We start from the raw sequence: 22,817 nt of genomic DNA on the forward strand, positions 1-22,817 counted from the left end.
AAATGCAGATAGTACATTTGTTCCTGTTTACAACTAGTATTTATGACCCTTTTCACAATTGAATAATTTGATCATGGTACTTTGCTCTGATTTCCTTTTGTACGAGAGGATTATGCGGCACTATTAACGCTGATGATAAATTTGGAAGTGTCACAGACAATTTGTGCCTCCCAAATGTAGTTCAGTAAAAATTAGTTGCGCAGTTGGAGAGAAGCACAATTGGAAAAAGTGAGATGATTCGGGAAGGGACCTCACTTTGGTGGTGTTACTGTCACTGTCATGCTGTATTTGAATAATATGGTTTAGGAAATTATATGTTACAGTCTTCATTTAGAAATGTAGCCGGCAGGGAGCACAATTATGAAGAAAAAATGAACAAATGTCCAGTGTTATTAGTTGCTTTGAGATTGTGTGCTGTAGAAATGTTTGCTTCCGCTGCGCTGTTGTAACCTCGGCTGAATTAGATCTGCAGTAGCTGTAACTCTAACGTACAGCGATTGATGTGAAAGTAGTATAATTTTCTCTCCTGTGTGACGCCAAGGCTCAGAGGAAAGAGAAATTTAGAACCAAGAAATGGGAAAAGCCTTTATCAAAAGATTTTTGATAATTATACTAAGCGAAATGTACAGTCAGTGGCCACAAAAAGCGTTTGGATTTATGACACAAATTAAAATATGAGAATCTCTTGTGCACAAGCACACTTTTCAATTAAAAAAAGGTTTTAAATGATTAAATGGTACTATTTTATATATATATATATATATATATGAAAAGTGTGCTTTTTTAAAATAAAGATTGAGAAGTTTGTGAAACATTACTGGAACATTTTTATATTTAATGTGAGGATCTGCATCAAAAATGACCAAAACACCAGCTGATTAAAAGACAAATTACGTTGTGAGAAAATGTCTTTAATTATTATATTATATTATATTATATATTATATTATATTATATACAAATATTACCAATTGGGGTTGGTAATATTTGTTATTATTAGGTTGGGTTTCATAAATGGAAACCCTTTTCAATGGGGGAGGGTGTTATGAACCCAGTATGGGTCATATTTGTGGGTTGTTTGTTATTACAGGATGCAGGATGGAGTTAGGGTGAGTGACGTTATTGATGACTGAGGAGTTACACCAGTGTTGGAGCTGATTCCCTTCAGCTGTGACGGCGCTCTCTCCCATCCCCGTGCCGTTGCGTACCTGATTCAGTTGTTTGTCTTCTTTTCGTCTCGTCTTTTTCCTATTTAATTATCCTTACTTTAATAAATGTTATTCCTTTTGATTATTATCCAACGTGTTGTCTCCTCCTTTTTCGCGGCTTGCGAGCCGGCCGTGACATATTTTAGACTCGAATGCTCATCAAGCCTGCATTTATTTGATCAAAAATACATAAAAAAATGTAATATTGTGAAATCTTATTACCGGTATATTTTAAAATGACGGTTTTCTATATTGATATATTTTATAATGTAATTTAGCTGAATTTTCAGCATCATTACTCCAGTCGTCAGTGTCACATGATCCTTCAGAAATCATTCTAAAATGATGATTTGCTGCTCAAGAAACATCTCTTCTTCGTATTATTATCATTGCTGAGAACAGATTAATTGCTTAATATTTTTGTGGAAGTATATACATTCTAAATGGGCAACAGTATGCATATACCTGAGGGTTTACTTTCAAAAGCACTGGCATTAACATGGAGTCAGCCCTTCCTAACAGCTTCCACTCCCTCTGGGATAACTTTCCACAGGAACATGACTGCTGGGATTTGCTCATATTCAGACACAAGAGCATCAGGCATTGATGTCGGGCGATGAGGTCTGGCTCACAGTCAGTGTTCCAGTTCATCCCAAATGTGTTCAGTGGGGTTCAGGTCTGGGCTTTGTGCGGGTAAGTCCGCCCCCCCACCTCGCTTTGTGCTCAGGGGACATAAAAGGACCTTCTCCAAATGCTTTCCATGAAGCCTGAAGCACAGAATGTCATTGTATGCCATAGCATTAAGATTTGTCTTTACTGTAATTAATCGGCTTCAGAAAACCAGTTAATTAGAAGTCGGTGTCTGCATACTCTTGGCCATGAAGTGTATCTAGGGACAGTCGGATAATATTTTGTATTTTTATTGAGTCAAAAATAATCTTTTAGTTTTTAAAAAAGTCTCCCAAATTAGGTTTGCCCTTTAGGTGTTTCTTGAATATTTTCAAATGAATTACTTCCTTTGCTAATCTTGAACTGTGATAGTTGTGCATGATGTATTTTTTGGTGTAATTGCACTTCATCGATCCATTGGTTTTCTTCCAGATAACTTATATCTTGAAAAGTGGAACATCATGACAGTCACGATGAGTTTGTGTGTTCACACTTGGCAGGTTTGGTTCAAAATGAACTCTGGTTCGATTTGCTCTGTTAGTGGACCGAGACCCCTGAAACACTGGGTTTCTGACATATGTCTGAATATTTCAGCGGTTTGCCTGATATATTAACGCAACATGGACCAAAGACAACAAAATGAACCAAAAACAGGACGTGATGTGACTAGATGCGACCCTGTAAAGACAGAATGCTCAAGCATACCAGGGCCGTGTCCGAAATCGGCGCCTATACCGTTAAATAGGGCACTATTTGAGGGGACGAAGATTTGTAGTGGTGTCCGAAATCATTAGACGTTAACAAGTTCACTCATTCAATCCCACAATGCACCGCAATAACGGATGTACAATCTACAGCCATAGAATACCCATAATGCACTGCGGCGGTCATGCCGAATGAATTCCCGCGTCTCACAAGAAGATGGCGATCCAATGTGGCTACAGCGTAATATTTCTTTTTAATTGACTATTAAATTGTTTAATTAAAGTTTATACATAGTTTCCATGACAGAGATCAAGATAAATCTTGTCATAATGTCATAAAACCCATTTTTTTGTTTTGGTTCTTTAGGTTTGGTCTTAAAAGTGACAGTGTGAATGCTAAGTGAACCAGGACTACTGTAAATGTATTATTTCTTTTTCCGGTTCGGACCAAAAGAACCAAGAGAACCGAACTACAAGTGTGAACACACCCTTAGATTCAGTGTAACATAATGCTTGTGGATCACCAGCTAATTTTAAATGAACCCCTGCAAGCCCTTTATCCAAAAGATGTTGAGGCGAAACAGGCTAACTCTCGTTATTAATGGTTTGCCTCTATCTCATGGTCTGTAATTGGTCTCTGGTGATTGCCAAGTCTTTTGGATTAAGAAATGTCATTAAAATTGATGTATTAGGCCTGTGAGCCGTTTTCTCTGTCAGATAGCTTTTTTTAATCAATTGATAATTACAAAGATGATTTATGACTTGACTTCGTGTTGACAGGTGAACAATAATTGAGACATGGAGATTTCAAAGCAGCATCTGTTACAGCTTGGAAAAAGATTTGTCACCCTTAGGTGTCCTACTCCATTTCGGACAGGTTCGGGAGTGGAGACTAATGCTTTAGGAGGTTAGTTGCTAACGCGAGGATTGCAGGTACGATCCATGCAGACCAAGAGAGTCACCAAGTTAGAAAGTTCATGATCCAGCTCGATCATGAGTGTGTCCTGAGGAAAACACTTAACCCAAGACTGCTCCTGAGGGACTGTGATTGCAATTAATACACTGTAAATTACTTTGTAGGAAATGTGTGTGCGGAATTGTAACTAACCAACCAGAGGGCTCATGAATTGGCTTTACGAGCGCAGTTAATGTTTCTAGATGTATTGCCTGTTGAAACAGGAAGTTATCAGGACTGTTCTGCTGCTTGTTTTACTAGTAAGGTGTAGGCTTCATGTTTTGAAAATTCAGAACTATTGTTAGTTGTATAAAATATTAATAAATATATATAAATAAGAACACGTCATTATTTCAGCATTATTTACATAATTTGTTTTATATTTTCAGTTTTTATTTTATTTTAGCTGTTAACTGTACATGGCAGTGTAATTATTATGATTTATATACTATTTATTATTATTTTGAATTAGCTTTTATTTTTATAGTTTTTATTTTACTTTAAGTTTCAGTCATTTTGTTATGTGCTTCTGTCATTTTTTTGTAAACGTATTTATTTCAGTTAGTTGCCAAGTCAACGTTTTTAATTTTTGTCTAAGCTAAGTAAAATTTTCCTCTCTAATATTTATATTTTATTTTACGTTTTTGGTTCCCCAAAGAACCTTTTAGTGAACAATTCTGAAAAGAACCATTTTTTTCTTTACGTTAAGAGCATTTTAATCAACAAAAGAAACTTTTTCCACTATATGAAGAAAATTTTGTGGAATGGAAAGGTTCCATGGATGTTAAAGGTTCTTTGTGGAACCATAGATGGCAATAACAACCTTTACTTTTAAGAGTGTAGAGATAGCTAGAGTGCATTTGTGGTTACGCTTTATTTTAAGGTGACGTAGTTACATTGTACTGACTCAAATAAGTACTGAGTAATATTAATTAACATGTACTTACTATAGAGTTTGGGTAAGGGTTTGGTTTGGGGTTAGTTACTTGTAATTATGCATAATTTACTGTTATTACTATAGTACATGTAGTAATGTGTATCTATACGTCACCTTAAAATAAAGTGTTACCCATTTTGTTAGACAATTTTATTGGAGTGCAAGATGAGTCATCATTTTTGGCCAGTTTTCTTGGAAGAGAAAGACTTTGTGTATTGTGTATACTGATAATTTAGTAGCTTTGACCTCAAAGCTAATACATAAATACTAAAAGCAACATTTTCATGCATTGCATAAGCATTACCTCGATCTGAAATAAATGATATGCCTTATAAATGTTATATTTGAAGTCTGAGCACACACTAACACATTTGGCTCTGTGTACATACCAATAAATTAATTTCATTTCTGCTCTGCAGAGGATGGTTTGAAAATCTATTTTTTATACTCCTGTTCTGGCAGTATTCATAATTGAAGATAATCTACCATGCATTTTCTTTATTAATTTAATTCCCCAGGGCCTTGACATAAAATGTCTGTTTCCTTGACAAAGTGCAAATGAACGCCGGGAGCGAGACAGAAAAAGCAGAATTGCGCAAGTAGGAGCCAATGGGGACGTAAATGATCTTGAATGATATAATGGAAGTACATTTCTCATTCCATGACAAAGAAAACATTCGTCCGTCTCTTTATTGTTTGTAAATACAGGGGGAATGCGTTCCAAGCGGAGGCGAAGGGGTCAGGAAATGTGCGAGAGGAGTGAATCGAAAAGCGGAGACGAGGGAATCATTCTGTCCAGACGCAATCTGATGAGATCCTCTTCTGTGTCTCTAAAAGCATTAGTTTAGACAGTGATTGCATTTGGAATCCTATTAAGTTTATATAATCGGGAAAAGAAAGGATTATTACTCCCTATCAGTATTTTGCTCCTTTTCCTTTTGTGTGCCTGTAAAAGCTCGAAATTCACTTGATTTACTGTGTCATGACTTCATCTCGACGGCTTTGTCATTCGATTTGTTACTCTCAAATGGAGGTTGAGAAGCGAAGGATATTTATATGCCAGAAATTTTGACGTGTCTGCTCCATTAGAAGACGTCTGGTTATCATTACCTGGAAAGTCCTAGAAGTGCGTTTCTTTGGTGATATCCCATTTGGAGGGCAATGAAGTCCATGTTTGCTTTTAGCGCTGGATGTTGCACTTTTTAGGTCACAATTTTCTTGTGCTACAGTTCTTTTTTAAATTTTTTTATTATGCTTTTGTTGATATAGGCCATGTATCATTCATTACACAATATAGCAAGTTTTTATCAAGTCTTAAAGGCCGGAAATATACTTTATGCTAGAATGCAAACACAAGTGTTTTGCAAATATGTGGCAAATGCTTATGCTTTTTGCGATATCATATAGTGTGGGTTGTGAATGTAAATGGTCTGCAAAGTGCAGGATAAATGTGCCAATTTCTGTTTATGGGCTTTATTTAATGTGACTTTGAACATCATTTAGTGCTCCCCGCTTTGTAGCCGTAAAAGCAACAATGGATACAATTCACCTCAGATCTTGAAATGAAACAAATGGAAACAAGAATGTTCAAACTGTGAACAGAGAAGTGTATTCAGTATGTATTTTTAATCATGTTTAAATGGTGTAATATTTGTGAATTTGATTATGTACTTATCCATTTTCTTGCGAGTGCCGTCAAGATTACTCTCTGGTGCCGTGCACTTGCCGCGAGACTCCGCCCACATGCCGTTCTGATTGGCTGTGGGTTTTGATTGATTTTGACGTATCTCGTAGTCGCGTCGCTTCTGGTGTGGACAGGCAAATTGCTTGTTGCTGGAATCTTATCGCATCGCGTGTGGTTAGGACTGGAAGAGTTTGGTTTGTGTGTGGACATGTCGAGAAGACGCTGTTTTCTGCACTGCGAAAGCAAATCCACTTTGCATGCACTTCAAACGAATGAGGAATCAGGCTCGAATTGATACAGTAAAACTGACACCATCGTTATATGTTCTTTTGTATACAAGCTGAAATTCAGATATGGTAATGGCCATTTAAACTCCAACACGCGCTTTAAGCAGTCGACCAATCACATCAGACTGGGTCATCTGACCAATCAGAGCAGAGTAAGCTCTCGGAAAGGAGGGGTTTAGAGAGACTGAATCCTTTATCGAACCATTTCATACACTGTGAGAAAAGAGGTGATGCTGCAGTGTATAATATGAGAAAATTGTGTTTTTTTTTACCTGGGATGAAATGACCCAGATGGCATGTAATCAATGAAACGATGTTGATGTCAGTGTTGATGTGTCAACGCTAATTGCATTGAATTAATGTTACAAAGTGATGTTGCTTTAGTATCACTCTTGCACCCTCAGTTAATGGTGGAGCAATGTTGAGATTTCAACCAAAAATCAACGGTAATAGTATTGATTCAACATTACAAAGTGATATTTGATCAACATCACTTTTGCACCCTCAGTAAATGTTAACTATGTTGAACAAAAAATCAATGGTAATGCTATTGAATCAACATTGCACTATGATTGATTCTACATCACCAATGCTGAATCAACACTGAATCCAACAAAAAAATAATCAATAGTAATATTGTTGAATCAACGTTACACTATGATGTTGAATGTACATCACTGCTGTTGAATTAACACTGAAATTAACAAAAATAATCTTTGGTAAAATGTTATAATACAATATGATGTTGATTCTAAATTCATTTTTACACGATTATAGTATCATTAAATTCTGTGTATTTAATACATTTTTCTAAAATCTTTTTTCTTTTTTTTTGTGAAATGACGGCGTTTCCATTAGCCGATGTTATGCGACTAAAACTTCATTTTTTCCTCTGGCGATAAGTCATTCCAAAAATCATAGCAACGGACGTTGGTAGGTTTATGTATATCTCAGCCACCGCACTGGCCATTATTATTAATCGAAGGAGACGATTGTGTGTTATCCAATCATTAATGGCAAGGAAAGACCCTTATACTTGAGAGCGACACATATGAGGTGTTTCTGGGTGTTTCTCCCTCATATCTGCTTCAAGGTCTTGATTGTAGCATTTCTTTGAGGTTTAGAATCCAGTATTCCTGTAATTCTTCTGTCTTTTATGAATTTAATAAAGAACTCTGTCTCGTATTCTGTCCAAACATCTAAACGTCATCTACGTCAGGTGACCTGTAAATGCGCAAAAACTGTTTCCATTGCAGTTTTGTGAAATATTTATTTATATGTAAGCGTAAAAACTTTTTTTGCGATAAATGGGAGTTTTTGCGAAATTGACGTATTTTCAATTCGCAATTTAAATTTGCGCAATTTGAAGGGTAATGGAAACGCGGCTACTGTCTCCACCCATGTGTGCTGTTGGCTTTCATCAAAAATTCAATGCTGATTCAACACACTTTAAACATTGAAATGTCAATCTCGACCAAAATGATGGTTTGGATCAAAACTCAACATTGTATCAATGTCACCATGCTATCTGAAGAGTAATCCTCCTCATGGTTTTTACTCATCCTGCCTAAACACAGCTTCGTGGTGTTTACCCTACTGTCGCCTTTAACTTGCTCAATGGAGGTTTTACAGCACTCTTCTTTGTAATAAGCTGCTTTGGACTGAACTGTGTTGTGAAAAGTGTGAGACGCATAACATTTAATTGAATTAAACTGAAAGCCCCATTGCCAGAGAAATCCCTGTGTGCTGCCTATCATGACAGATTTGAGTCTCATGAAGGTTTATGAACCTTCAAGTAAAAGAGCCAAACAACCAAAAATTATTTTGGGACAGTTACTAAAATCCAGGAGGTTTTGTTGCAGATATATACAGTACAAGACAAACTCTTGGTTGACAAGTCTCTTCTGCTCACTAAGGCTGCGTGTATTTGATTACAGTAAGACAGCAATATTGTGAATATTATTATTACAATTGAAAGTTTTCTATTTGAGTATATTTAAAAATTTAATTTATTCCTGTGATTGCAAAGCTGCATTTTTAGCAGCAAATACTCTAGTCTTCTGTTTAAAGGGGACCTATTATGCCCCTTTTCACAAGATGTAAAATAAGTCTCTGATGTCACAGAGTGTGTATGTGAAGTTTAAGCTCAAAATACCCAACAGATCATTTTTTACAGCATGTTTAAATCGTCACTTTTTGGGCCGCACCGTTTTAGTCATAGACAATATATAAACTGGACACAGCGACCCCCATTGGATTCAACGGAGACAAGTGAAGTCAATTAGAAGCACTAACTTCCTGATGGCTGACCGTACTGCGCAGACTCAAACTGAGCTTGACGACGTAGATGTGACGTGAGCAACCCGTCTATCTACTAGTAGCTGTACCAAGAGAAATCTGAATCATTCCCTTCCGAAACTTGCAGAGACGGAGATCGTGAGTAGGAGGTGTCCATGAGCTAGGAGCAGGAGAAACTTTTGCTAAGTATTCTGATTAATTACGTTGTCATTTTGCCTCCACGTCCCCCCGATTGCGCGCGAGCTTCTCCTCCTCTCCATACGGTAATCTCTGTGCGACAGAGAGTCGCGTGGTTATGACGCAATCGTTAGCCTATTTTTACAAAAACTGCTTCTACGGGGCCATAACGTAAGATACAAGGTAATGGAGCCTTTTATACATTTTCGTGTTTCTTTAGAAATAAATAATGGACAAATGGAGTCTTTAAACGCCTCAGGTGTAAAGTTATTCGCTGTCAAAGCAGGTGATGGTCCGCTAGCCAATGGCGGCGCTCGGGGAAACTTCAAAATAATATGAAACCCTGCCCCCCTGGTTTTAGTGTGTATCCCTTTAAATTCAAATAAGCTGCTGCTGCACGGCACAGGGGGCGGAGCCTCACGAGCTCGTGCTCAGTGTCAGAATAACTGACAATCATCTCACGGAAAGATGATAATGTCAAAACAGAAACTCACAGTAACGGTGTTCATTTCGACCTGGAGTCGGACAAGAATGCCTACAGAGTCGAGAATATGTGCTGTATGGAGATGGAACAGGTATAGTTTAGTTTAATTACGGTTATAACCTATTTGTCATTGCTTGTATCCACTATTAATACAAGCCTGCTGTAGGACAGTTTTACTCCAGAAAATCACCGTAAGAGCTGAGTAAACACAGTAGTATAAGAAGTGCGTAAGTACATAAACAAAATTCGCTAGAGTTGAGGGAGCATTTTCTTTGAATACAAAATGAATCCACCTCGTCTTCAGCGGCTGGCTCAGATTTCGGGAGTAAATAGAGAGAGAGAGCTATGTGAATTATTAATACATTCAGCCACTCAACACCCTTAGCGCTTGGGAGACATTCTCGTCAGTGCAGAAATGGCGGATGTGTACAACTCGCCGTGAACTCGATCAGGGCGGCGGTTCTATGTTAACACTCGTGGGCGGGGCCTGTGGCTGTTGTGACGTCACATCAAGCAGGTCGCTGGGAGAAACTGCTTATGATTTATGGGGATTTAAAAAAAAAAGGAGTGAGTGGATTTTTAATCACTATAGGGTGGTTGTGTTTATACACACTGCCAACACACATTTATGTCCAAACACCATGCAAAAGTGAATTTTGTTCACTTTGCCCTCCAAATGGGAATAGGTTCTAGGGATGCACCGATCCATATTTTTTCACTTCCGATCCGATCCCGATACCTGAATTTGGATATCGGCCGATACCGATACTATTCCGATACCAGAGCTGTGTTTGATTTAATATTATTGTTAACATTTTTGTTTATTTTATATGATGCTGAAATAACTTCTCTCAACAGGCAAGTATGATATGTATGTATGTATGCATGTATGTCCCAAAAGGCAACTTGAGGTAAGTATAAGGTCAGAAAAGGAAGTCAGAAAAACAGGAAATCCTGTTAACAGGAAAAATCCCATTCTGAAAACAAATATGCAACTGTAAGGGTTTCAAATTTATTATTATGTCAATATTTATTACATTCCCAAAATGTCAAATACTTGAGTCTTGAAATATAAGTCTCGATGAATGCTCGATTAACATCAGCATTTTGTAAACAGACAAACGGATTTCGCCTCAGATGCGCGTCAATTTCGCTTCAAACTTTTGCTTTTTACATGCGTCAGTTTCGCTCTTGACGCGCGAATGGATTCAAAACAAGCATCCAACTAGACGCGGTAGACGCGAATTTGACGCGCTATTCGCGTTTGGTGTGAACGCACAGTAACGTGGTGCTTTTTTACATTTTTTAATGCATTCGTTGTGTTGTACGACGCGAGGGAGCTTCAGAGAGCTCTGAATTACGGCTTTGCAAACATTGCATTTTGCTGTCTTGCTCTGCGGTGTTTCCAGTGTTGAAGTATTTCCACACAGCGGACATGTTGGCTAGGCGCAAACTGCGGAATGGATTTCCTGAGCGGGGGCTCATTGAGCCGCGCCTCCGTTCAGGAAATCCATTCCGCAGTTTGCAGCCAGCAGCTTGCAGACTAGCTGGCGGGAATCACTTTTGGAGTCATTTCAGCAGACAACGTTAAAGCGCAGACATGACTCATGGATATCGGATATCTCCGCAGGTTGGATCGGGAAAATCCGATACGTGAATTACGCTGGTATCGGCCCCGATACCGATACTGGATCGGATCGGCCCCATCCCTAATAGGTTCCCTTTAACATGATGATTATAACAGTGTTTCAACAGTGTAAAGATCTTTTGTAACATTGCAAAGTTTAATAAAAAACTTACTCATCCAACTTTCAAACTGAAGTGTTTCAAACTCCCTCACTTTTCTAGTGTACTCCTAAAAGACAAATAGTTTCAATAGTTTGTACATTAGTCTAAGATAAAATTGTGGTTTTGAAAATTTAGTTGAGAGTTTTTTGATTAAAACACTGTCTTACAGCAGTTACAGTTGGTACTGAACAGTCTTCAATACTCTCTCTCTCTCTCTCTCTCTCTCTCTGTCTCTCTCTCTCTCTCTCTCTCTCTCTCTCTCTCTCTCTCTCTCTCTCTCTCTCTCTGTCTGTCTGTTTACTGATCCGGTTCTCTTTGTCTTTGCAGGCGCACCTGAGTATACTCTCCAAAGATCTCATTAGTCTGTGATGAGCATCATCATCCAGGACAGACCCAAGGTACCGCAATATCTCAAAAGATCCTATTTTATATCTTTACACCCTCGTGCCTGTCAAAAAGATACATCAGTTAGCTCATTTATTGCAGACTGTGTACAGCTGTGGTGTGTTTTTGTTCCCTCTTGTATTAACAGAACTGGATCATTAGTTTTTTTTCCTTCTGTTTACTCTGGAATCAAAGCGTTTTAGGGAAAAGAAAGTGTGAATGATGACATTTTTTCGTGTTACCTGAATTCTTGTCAAGTGTTTGTGGCAAATATTTGTATTTTTGTATAAATAATTTAAATTTTTTAATTTTTGGAACTGTTTATTTATTGTTAATTATGATTTGCGCATGCAATTATATTTATTTATAAAAAAAACAATTAATAGAAAATATATTTTATTTAGTGCTGGGCAACCATTAATCACATCCAAAATAAAAGTTTGTGTTTATGTAATATATGTGAATGTTCTGTGTATGTATAATTATTTTGTATATATAAATACATATACAACATGTATGTATATATTTAAGAAATATTTGCATGTATATACATTTAAATAGCATTTATATTAGATATAAATATTTGATATATAAATAACAAATTTTTCTTAAATACATACATGCATGTGTGCGTATTTATATATACAAAATAATTATACACAGCACACACACATATATTATGTAAACACAAACTTTTTGCCCAGCACTAATTTTATTTAAAATATATTTTTTATACAAAGAATATATACATTTTTTATACATTTCAAAAAATGACAGTCCCACTAAATAGACATTTTTGTATACTTTTTAAATTTTACAGCACAAATCCAATCAAGTTACTTGACCCAATGCGAGACCTTTTACAAAGTTCAGATCTTAGAGGTCGATCAATTTGCAACACTTCCCGATTATCATTAGTGGAATTCCATCACACTCCTATTAGTGTTTCTCCGTGGACACAGCTCTGGTGATTAAGCGGCGGGATTACATGCTACGAGACTGTCAGGAAAACCACACCTCCTCAGCTCATGCGTCCCGCTCTGATTAAATGGAATTGATTTAATTGGGTTACCCCACTGCGTGGTCTGGCTAATGGGATGTGGAGGCTTTTTGATCACTGGTACGCGGTGACCGGCTCTGACCCGGCTCAAGTGAAGCGGCACAGCTTTTTTTGTTTGTGGTCAGTGTCTCGTGTGTTTGAAGATAAAGCCCTGCCCACCGGTGGTCAAGATTTTGTCATAATCCCTAATTAGAATTTGCACTGTAGGAATCCGTGGCAACCTTTTCTTAGGATTTTAGATTCGATAACAACCTCATCAACATGTGTTTTGTAGTTTGTGGTCTTAAAAGGATAGTTCACTTAAAAAGAAAATTGTTTCATTAAATTATTTCATTATTATAGCTTTTCTGTTGATGTTGAGCTCTAAAAATAACAAAAAAGCACCATAAAGGTAGAATAAAAAGTTTCATACACTATATTCTGAAGCTGCATGAGAGGAACATAATTACATTTATGCCACTATTCACTAAAAGTCTAGCTTCCAGTAGCTTTGGAGCCCCTGCTCACAATGTACTTTCATCATATGAAAATTAAAGAGCAACACGAAATGTATTCTTCTGTGTCCCAAGGAAAAAAAGAAAAACACAAAGCTTTGAAGGTGAATGAATAAAACTACACCTTTAAGTCACTGATTGCTGCAAAGTGACATGACATCTGCTGAACATTCAAAAAACTGTGTGCACTTCATTTAGCAAAGATCTGAGATTACGTCAAAACTGCGAAAATTGAATTTCCCTCCAACGTACTGTTTAATATAGATGTACCGATTATAATCTTTTTATTCCTACTGATTTATAATGAATTTGTGTTCTTAAATACGACGTATAAGATTTTTGCATGTGAAGGCAGCAGTTGAGAAGTCAACCTACTTAATTTGTTGAGGGCAATAATAAAAAAAATATTATATATATATTAGGGCTGCACAATTAATCGAATTTGTAATCGCGATTACAATTATGGATCCCCACAATTATGTAATCGTTCAAAGGCACAATTACAAAAAGTCCACTTACATTATTCTGTGCTTAAAATGTGTTTTTCTTTTCTTTCTACAGCTTATCTTTAGGGTTTCCCCCCCATTGTTTTAATTTTAGTTAGTGTAACATTATAATACCATGAATATTTTTACTTTGGTCTGGTTTTTAATATTTTATATGGTTTAATGCTGTAGAAAAGGAGTTTTCAGCTGATTTATTTTGATATAACAATATGGCATGCAGTCGCTTCAAACAATGGCATAAAGCTGTTCAAAACATCATTCAATGTAAATTGTGATAATCGTAATTAATAATCGCAATTACAATTTCAAGGCAATAATCGACAATTAGGATTTTTGTCATAATCGTGCAGATATATATATATATTATAATGTATATGTGTGGCCCTGGATCACAAAACCAGTCACATGTCGCACAGGTATATTTGTGGCAATAGCCAAAAATACATTGTATGGGTCAGAATTATCGATTTTTATTTTATGCCAAAAATCATTAGGCTATTAAGGAAAGATCATGTTCCATGAAAATATTTTGTAAATTTCCTACCATAAATATATAAAACATTTATTTTTGTGAGTGAATGCAGCACAATCGCGAACATAAATGGACAACTTTAAAGGCGATTTTCTCAATGTTTCGATTTTTTTTGCACCCTCAGATTCCAGATTTTAATAGTTGTATCTCGACCAAATATTGTTATTTATAAACAAACCATACATCAATGGAAAGCTTATTTATTCAGCTTTCGGGTGATGTATAAATCTCAATTTAAAAAAAATTTACCCAATGTGACTGGTTTTGTGGTCCAGGGTCACATATAATATAATATAATATAATATAATATAATATAATATAATATAATATAATATAATATAATATAATATAATATAATATAATATATTGTAATGTAATGTAATGTAATGTAACACACACACACACACACACACACACACACACACACACACACACACACACACACACACACACACACACACACACACACACACACACACACACACACACACACACACACTATATATTCATGCAGACATACACATTATATAAACACAAACTTTTATATATATATTTATTTATGTGCAGCATATATGTGTGTGTTAGCTTGAAATTTCAACTGGATGCATTTATTTTGATATATTGAAGCATTTGTGCCACGTCTTTAAATTCACATTGACTATTTTGTTCTGCAAAGTGAAAAGAGTCTTTTTCATTTGACTGTTGTATTAGTTTTTGAAGAATTGGGTTATAAAAATTAGGCTGGTCTGATTCATAGCCTTGATTGTTGGTTTCTGTGCTGCATTGAGATGAAAATCAAGTATCATTACTCTTAACAGGTCATTTTACTCACTGGCTGCTGGTCACCCCGCGTTTTCTTAAAGTGCTCCCCGAACTGCATAATTGGAGTGTCCCTGCACTAAGTGAAATGTTAAACTAACATTGAGAAAACTGCACCATCAAAATCATTTGAGCCCTTCAGAGTCCTTTAATTTCTCGTAAATTTGACTACTGTTGTGTTCAAACTCATATCAGAAATGGTTTGCAGTTTGAGGCTCATTTAAGTCATTTCCATGCAAAATTCAATCCATTACTTGGCAGGGCGATTTCATGCGATCGGGCCGCTTGTTGCTTTCTTCATGTGCAAAATGAGGTTGCCTGCTGAAAGGAAGTGTGCAAATGTTTGATAATAATCACGAAATAGCTTGTCCCTCGTCTCTTTAAAGATGCTGAGAGGCTTGTACGATGTGCAAACCCATAATTATTCATTTGCGTATATCGTGTTCATTTGCATTCCTAAAAACGGCTGTTTTGACACCTCCACACATCCACCCACTCTCGGCATGATTAAGACATCTCCGGCGCGACCGGGGTTATCCGTGTGCCATGGTGGCACCCCCTGGGGACCTGCACACAGCAGGGGTCATAACATGTCATCTCACGCAAGCCATTGAGCCTAATGCGTGAGACGGACCATCGCTCAGGAGCGCTCCTCGCACGGGGTAAGGCCCATTAGGGACTGTGCTTTAGCATAAACACCATCTGAACGCATAGGGATACACAGAGAATTCCAGGCAAGCGTCCAAGTGCCAAGCTCTTTACAGGGAATGTTGCGTCTATGCGCAGATGGTGACACGGTGTAGCATGTTGGTGGGATTCAGTGCGTGGAATTTAAAAATGTCCATGGCAAAGATTAGGAGACTAATATGTATTTATTTTGCTTATGCACATTCTTAGATTTTGCTTTTAATTACTGTAGTTTCATCAGTAAATGAAGAAGTTCTTATCAAAACAATGAATTTGGCTCACTCAGCCTCTGAAACAGCTTCGTTGATTGATGGAACTAAGGCACAAATTATTTTAACTAATGAAATCGCAGCACATTTTTCACGATCCAATCAAATTCAGAAGGGTAAAATCAAGACCTCCTCTTCATTTCATGCATTCATTCTGTTTTATAGAAATGACAGATGTTAAAAGCATTGTGATTGTGAATGCTAATTTGCTGGATTTGAAACTCATTTAAGTTTTGTAATGTGACATAACACATAGAAAATGTTTGGGAGTTTGGGGAATATGAATCAAAAGAATTCGGTGATGCCAGTCAAGCATTGTTTCAAGAGGCAGAGCAAAATATTTTCTGATGAAAGATACCGGTAAATATACAATACAATACAATACATTTTTATTTTATTAAAGTATTTACAATAAAATTATTTTGTATAAAATATTATACAAATATTTGTAAAATATATATTTTTATCTCTAATACATTTATTATTCACATTTATTTATTTATGAAAATAATTTATTCATAAATTTTTACTTTATTGTAATAACATTTTATTTTATTGTAATGCAATTTTACTTTATTTAATTTTTTTGGTTTTGTTATTTTATTAAAAATGTATTTGACAAAAATCCAGTAATATATTAATATTTTTCTCTTTGGAATAATGTGCACCTATGAATCATTCACAATAAGATCAGGAACATATTATATGCTTATTCATTTATTCATATTGTTCCAAACCTGTATGCCGTTTTTGTGTCTCACAGAAAAAAAATGACAGCTCTTAGGTTTGAAACGTCATGAATACGAGTAAATAATGACCAAATAAGGTTCTTTTTGTGTGAACTGTTGCTTTAAGAAATGAAACCGGTCCACGTTGAGTTCATGTTGTTTTTATGAGCAGGTGTGTTACGGATCAGATTGAGAGTACACACTGAAGGGGAAGGACAGCGCTGATGGATGGGTTGACCCTGAGGTGCTCCGAGGAGAACGTTCCCGTTTCCTCTCCAAATGTCAGAGCGTTCACTAACTTCAGAGACTGTGTTGCCTGCGCTGTCATTGATCGGCTAAGCCGGCCACTTCATCTCCTGTTTTATGGATGACCGAGCGAAAGATCGCGGCCCCTGTGGAACACAGTATCCCTGGATCTGTGCCTTGACACGGCTAACCTGAGCTAGAGCCGCGGGGAAGGGTTACGGCGAGTGCTTGTTTTCAGGGTGTTTAAACGTGCTTCAGAATGGATTTTCTCAGTTTGTATGCTCTCAGTTGTTCATTAATTCAGCCAGCATGTAATCTTATTAACTGAAGTGGCTCACAGTGAGGCATTTCAGCCGACTGTGACATATCATGACATTTGAACCAAACGTGGACCGCCGTTTGGCATTTTCACATTTCAATAATAACATAATCAGGCACTTCAAATCTTCTGAATGAATTCAATCTCATGTGAAGGGAGAACTTGAGAACTTTCCAGGCATCAAATAAACGATCTAACCTGTCATAACAGCCTAAATAAGAGGCAAATCTTTGGCTCATCAGTGCCATCCTGAGAGCGAGACAGACGGAGCGTCTTTTTTTTTTGGGGCTGCCCATTGACAGGTAACATCTCTGAAGGCCCTCCTGCCCTCTTACTCTGCCAGTCAATCTGTCTTGCTTTTGCCCTCTTTCGTCCCGTCACTCAAACACCTGCTATATTTAACCTGTCAGAATACAGTCTAATATTTGGAATTTGTGCTTAAGTTCAACGCACTGCCACTCAAGGCTGTCAGCTGTTGACTTGACTTTGGATTAAAGCCGTTTCCCGGTTTATCGCAGCGTGTGGGGGTTAAGCTGTTTTTCGGTGTCCTGCGTTCAACTTTGCTGGTCAATCAACTGTTAATCGTTAAAATGCATGCAAATGCATTTCAAATAAACAGTGTTTGTTGTTGTGCTCTGAATGCAAATTCAAGGTCGTGAAATGTTCATTTTGAAGTCCCATATTTTTTACTTTTATACTTTTTTTATTTTTATATATATATATATTTTATTCTTAGAATTTGTATGACTATGTTTCTTGTTGTATTTGTATTTGTATATGTGCACTGGAAGCTTCAGTACCAAGAAAAATTCCTTGTGGGTGCAAGCACACTTGGCAATAAAGCTCTTTCTGATTCTGATTCTGATTCTGATATAGTAACACGTGAATCTCTCGTGAATGTGGCTGCTGCTGGTCTGGGAAGGGGACCAGTTGTATCCTAGGCATTATTTGATTGGACAAAGTTGTGTATACTCTTATTTATACAATATGAGTCATGTGTATTTTTGGTCCATTTTCCCAGAAATTAACTTAGCATTTTAATGATTTTAAAGCCAATAGACATGGAGTAAAACTCACTTTTTTGTTGTAATATGTACTGTAAATAAAAAAAATAAAAAAAACTCTTCTTCACAAAAATGCATTATTCTATTTATTATTATTTTCTAATTTTATATATTTTTAGCTAATTATTATTATTATTATTATTACATTATTCGGGTTTTGTAATAATAGTAATAATAATGTATTATAATTATTATTATATTCAATTTACAATATTTTATACATGTTTTTTGTGAATAATAAAATAATAATACTGAGTATTAGTAATATTACTGTAATTTTATACAAATAATAATAATTATTAAATAATTTAGATTTATAATAATAGTAATAATAATGTATTATTATTATATAAATTTTTGATTATTTTATACATTTTCATACAATTATAAAATTACTGTAAACTTACTAATACTAATAAGTGTTATTAAGTTTACAGTCATTTTATAATGATAATAATAATAATATAATGTTTGAATACATTTGCTACTCTTATCTGCTTTGGGCCTTATGGCATGATTATTGTAGTTCGTTTTCACTGCTGCAAAAAAAAAAAAGGAAATTGAAACGGATGCCCTTTACTTAAAAAATATACAATTATGCGTATGAAGATTAATATCAGTGGCATTCCTACAAATGAGATTTTAGTTAGTTTTATTTATATGCAAAGTAGAAATTAAAATGTCATGCACATGATTGCTGGTCGGGCCGCCAAAATGCATTTTCATTAATTTATTGAAAAAAATTCACTAAATCCTTGAATTATTGTGCGGTCTATTGCGAAATGCAGCCTACCGTACAAAGTGCACCGTTTTATAATTTTGGGGCTCTTCATTTTTCATTATAGAACAGAAAATATGGCATTTATCATGGAGGGTACGGGTTGTATTACCTGTCCTGTAGCGTTACCGAGGGCTTGGGTGTGAAAAATCATCAATGAGCCACAAAAGCACATTCAAAACACAAGATCGGACTGTAATAGGTCTTAGGAAAGCAGTCCCTATGAGACTTACATTCCTGTAACACTCCCGACACGTTCGCTGGAATCACAATTTATGTGCTTTTATATACTAAATGTGTATTTTGATGGACATTCAGATCCAGCCCGTTTGCTTATCTTGGGTTCCTGTCGAACTTACTACTGTTTCATGCTGTAAATGATCCCAGAACAGCGGACGCGGTGCTGATGAAGTGTTTTATGGGATGCGGTGTGATGCGCTGAAGGGCTTCTCAGAAAAACCCCATGACGTTTAAGGTATGACAGAAGGTTGAGAGGTTAGCCTTCATGTTTGTTTTGATGGTTCTTGTTAGCGTTTTTCACCACAGCACGACATCCATTAGCTGGGTTTGCGGTGCCATTAAAGGGATTCCAGTGAGATTTATAGACCGGCTACATGTGCCGAACAGATGCTGAGCGCTCTATAGGTGGAGAAATGTTTGAGAATCTAAATCTGACCTTGTCTATGGATATTGCTTCCTTTTAAAGGTGTGAAATTCATGGACATTTTTAGTCAACATGGAGGCCAAATTTACTTTCTTAAAGGCTCCTAGTTGCACTGCAGCGTCAGCTCTTTTCTCACAGTGTCTGATATAGTTTGATAAAGATTCAATCTCTGTAAAACACCGTCTCAGTGAGGACGGAAGGCCAAAACAGAGGAAAAGATGCGCTTTTAAACGTATTAGTGTGGACAAGGCCTGAACTGTGTTGCAACTTACATGTTTCCTAACAACTTTGACCTTTTTTAGTAAAAAAGAAAATTTACCACCTATGATACCTAAGATTTTTTTTCTCTGTCCCTTCATGCAGTACACTACCATTCAAAACTCTATTTTAAATAAATATTGCTCTATTGAACTTTCCATTCATCGAAGATTACATAAAAAATTATGTTTTTATTTTTTTTTATTTTTTTTTACAAAAGTATTAAGTTTCAGCATTGATAATAATAAGAAATATTTTTTGAGCAGCAAATCAGCATATCATAATGATTTCTGAAGGATCATGTGACACTGAAGACTGGAGTAATGATACTGAAAATTCAGCTTTGACATCACAGGAATAAATAACATTTTAAAATAAATAACAAATTCAATAAAATAGAAAACAATTGTGATGTAACAGTAAATGCAGCCTGGGTGAGCATATATATAATAAAATGTTTCCAAACGTTTGACAGGTACTGTGAATAATAGAAAATACAGTCTAATGACTGGTTAGAAACTTTTATGTCTCAAAAATACAAAAAAAAAATCTATAAATTCTAATTCTGGACACTGCTGTTTAATAGCATAGGTCAAAAAGCATCTTCATCTTCATATATCTCCTGGCATCTATATAACATAATACCTGAAGAGATCAGTGCACCGATGTCACGCGTCAAAGCGCGAATTCTTTGTATGTACCATCGCTCTTTTCCTCTGGGGTGTTTTAAGCTTGACCTTATTCAATCTAAAGATGTGGGCCTCAGTAGAGCTTCAGACCCGCCCCGTCTGCCTTCCCATAAAAGCCATTAGAGGAATTGCTGCGCTTTTATAAAAATCTGCCCTTTGAGTACAGCATGATGGAGTTGGGTATAAAGACGACGACACATGCAGCATCGAGCTCCCAAACAACCCCCGTTTTCAGGCAATCAAGCTTCATCTCCTTAAGATACACCATTGTTGACCTTCAGCTGAGGCACAGAGTTTATGAGATTTCCCTTAACCTGATTCTGTGTTTTTATTGGCTCAGTGTTGATGTCAATCGCCTTGTCTCTCCTCAGGTCTGTAATACAGATGCACCAGCCATCAGTCAATGTAACAGACTGAATAGGAAATGTAGAAAAGGAGCAGGTAGGGTGAACGCTCACTGATAATGCAGTCTAGAGGGCTTGTGTGTGTGTGTGTGTGTGTGTGTGTGTGTGTGTGTTGTGGGTTGATAGAGAGCAGACAGACAGAATAGTATGCTATTTTCAGAATGGAAGTGTACTGCAAACTTTGTATTGCATGCTGAATTTATGTGAACGAAACGTTACAGTTATTACCTTGGAAATGCATATCGGTTGCGTTTTAAAGGTACACCATGTCACTTTTCGCGATCTAGCAAAAAACTGCATGCGTCTTGTGGAAGAGCATTGTAGCCGGAGCTACTTCTGTCTGTCTATGACGAGTCACGCAGGTACTGGGATACTCCCGACCGGTCTAAAATAGTCTGAATATAAACTCTTAATATAGGTGTACCGTAGTTATTCATGATAAGACAAAAACACTGTTTGGAAAATGGATTCATGGTGGACTCGCTCATTATATACATTTTTACATTTTGAAAACAAAAAAGTTACATAGTTCACCTTTAACGTTTGGCCATCCAATCAAATAATGAATCAAGGAGGAGGTATTAAATATCACTGTTGAAAATCAGAAGGTCTATCACATTGCTTGGGGGGTCATGATGATTGTGGTTGCCAAATTATCATCCGAAACCAACTAGTCAATTAGTGATGTTGAGTTTTAGATTTTTGATTTATTTAAAAAAATATTTAAAAATAGTTTTGTATAATTTATTTAGAAATATATATATATATATATATATATATATATATATATATATATATATATATATATATATATATATATATATATATATATATATAATTTTAATTATTTAAATATAAATATATATTTTAAATAAATATATACATTTTTCTTTTTGTATACTTTTTTTCTTTTAGAAAAATATGTAATTTTGTATAGAAATTATTTTTTATTTTAAGTTATTTTTAGTGAGTTTGGGGCTTGGGTACTGTCGCAGGCGGAGCCCGAGGGTGTTTGGCTGCTGAGGGACCATGACTGACGCATTACATGGGAAAATTAATTCAGATTGGGGTACAGGGGTGCAAGCCAAATTATGCTGCATTTAGACCTTTGTGAACAACCTCAAATAGTTGTGGAACGTCATGTCAAAACTGCGCCCAGGGCTGATACGTTGGATGGGTTTATTATAAGCGAGACGCTCACGTTCGCTCCACACAGTGTTAGCCTACTCATTTGCTCACTCATGACACATAGCAACACAGCTAAAAGTATTCCTAACATGTTGGACCTTTTATTGAAAGTAGCCTAATTTTACCCATTGAGACATGTCTTCACAAACACCCGTAAGAGCTGTGTTTGTTTGTGATGCGTGAGCTGGGGCATGAAAGGGCCGTTTGCAAAATTTGCTGTATTTTTGTGACTCGGCTGGGTGCCTCTAGTGTTGCAAAAACTACGTATTTCACCTTTAAAGATTTCAGAATCTCATTCTGTCTCGTTCTGTTGCACTGTTTAGCTGCTTTTAAACCCAAGAACATCTCTTGGCAAAAGTCCAAACTAGTGAAATACTAACTAGGTTTTGTTTTTCTTTTGTTTTTAATTGTGTAGATTTACACACCCCTAATTGCAGTGTGAAATATACCGTGGTATTCGCTCTGGTCTGTAATGCACATTTTGGCAAATGTAGAAGGTCACACTGCTATTTTATGCATGCAGAAAATGCTAATACTA

The 22,817-nt window shown here is 36.3% G+C and overlaps 1 protein-coding gene across 3 annotated transcripts in view; it reads left to right on the forward strand.

The window, feature by feature from the left end:
- Positions 1-22,817, forward strand: part of klhl29 (kelch like family member 29) — a 275,637-nt gene that overhangs the window by 12,681 nt on the left and 240,139 nt on the right. For 2 of the 3 annotated variants that reach the window (XM_082148567.1, XM_082148569.1), the window contains exon 2: positions 11,518-11,588. The gene's annotated coding sequence lies outside the window, so the exon portion shown is untranslated. Of the gene's footprint in view, positions 1-11,517; positions 11,589-21,058; positions 21,129-22,817 lie in introns of all 3 variants that reach the window. The other variant, XM_082148568.1, reaches the window with a different exon arrangement.

The sequence above is a fragment of the Leuciscus leuciscus genome (assembly GCF_965113295.1).
Source record: "Leuciscus leuciscus genome assembly, chromosome: 19".
Taxonomy (NCBI): domain Eukaryota; kingdom Metazoa; phylum Chordata; class Actinopteri; order Cypriniformes; family Leuciscidae; genus Leuciscus; species Leuciscus leuciscus.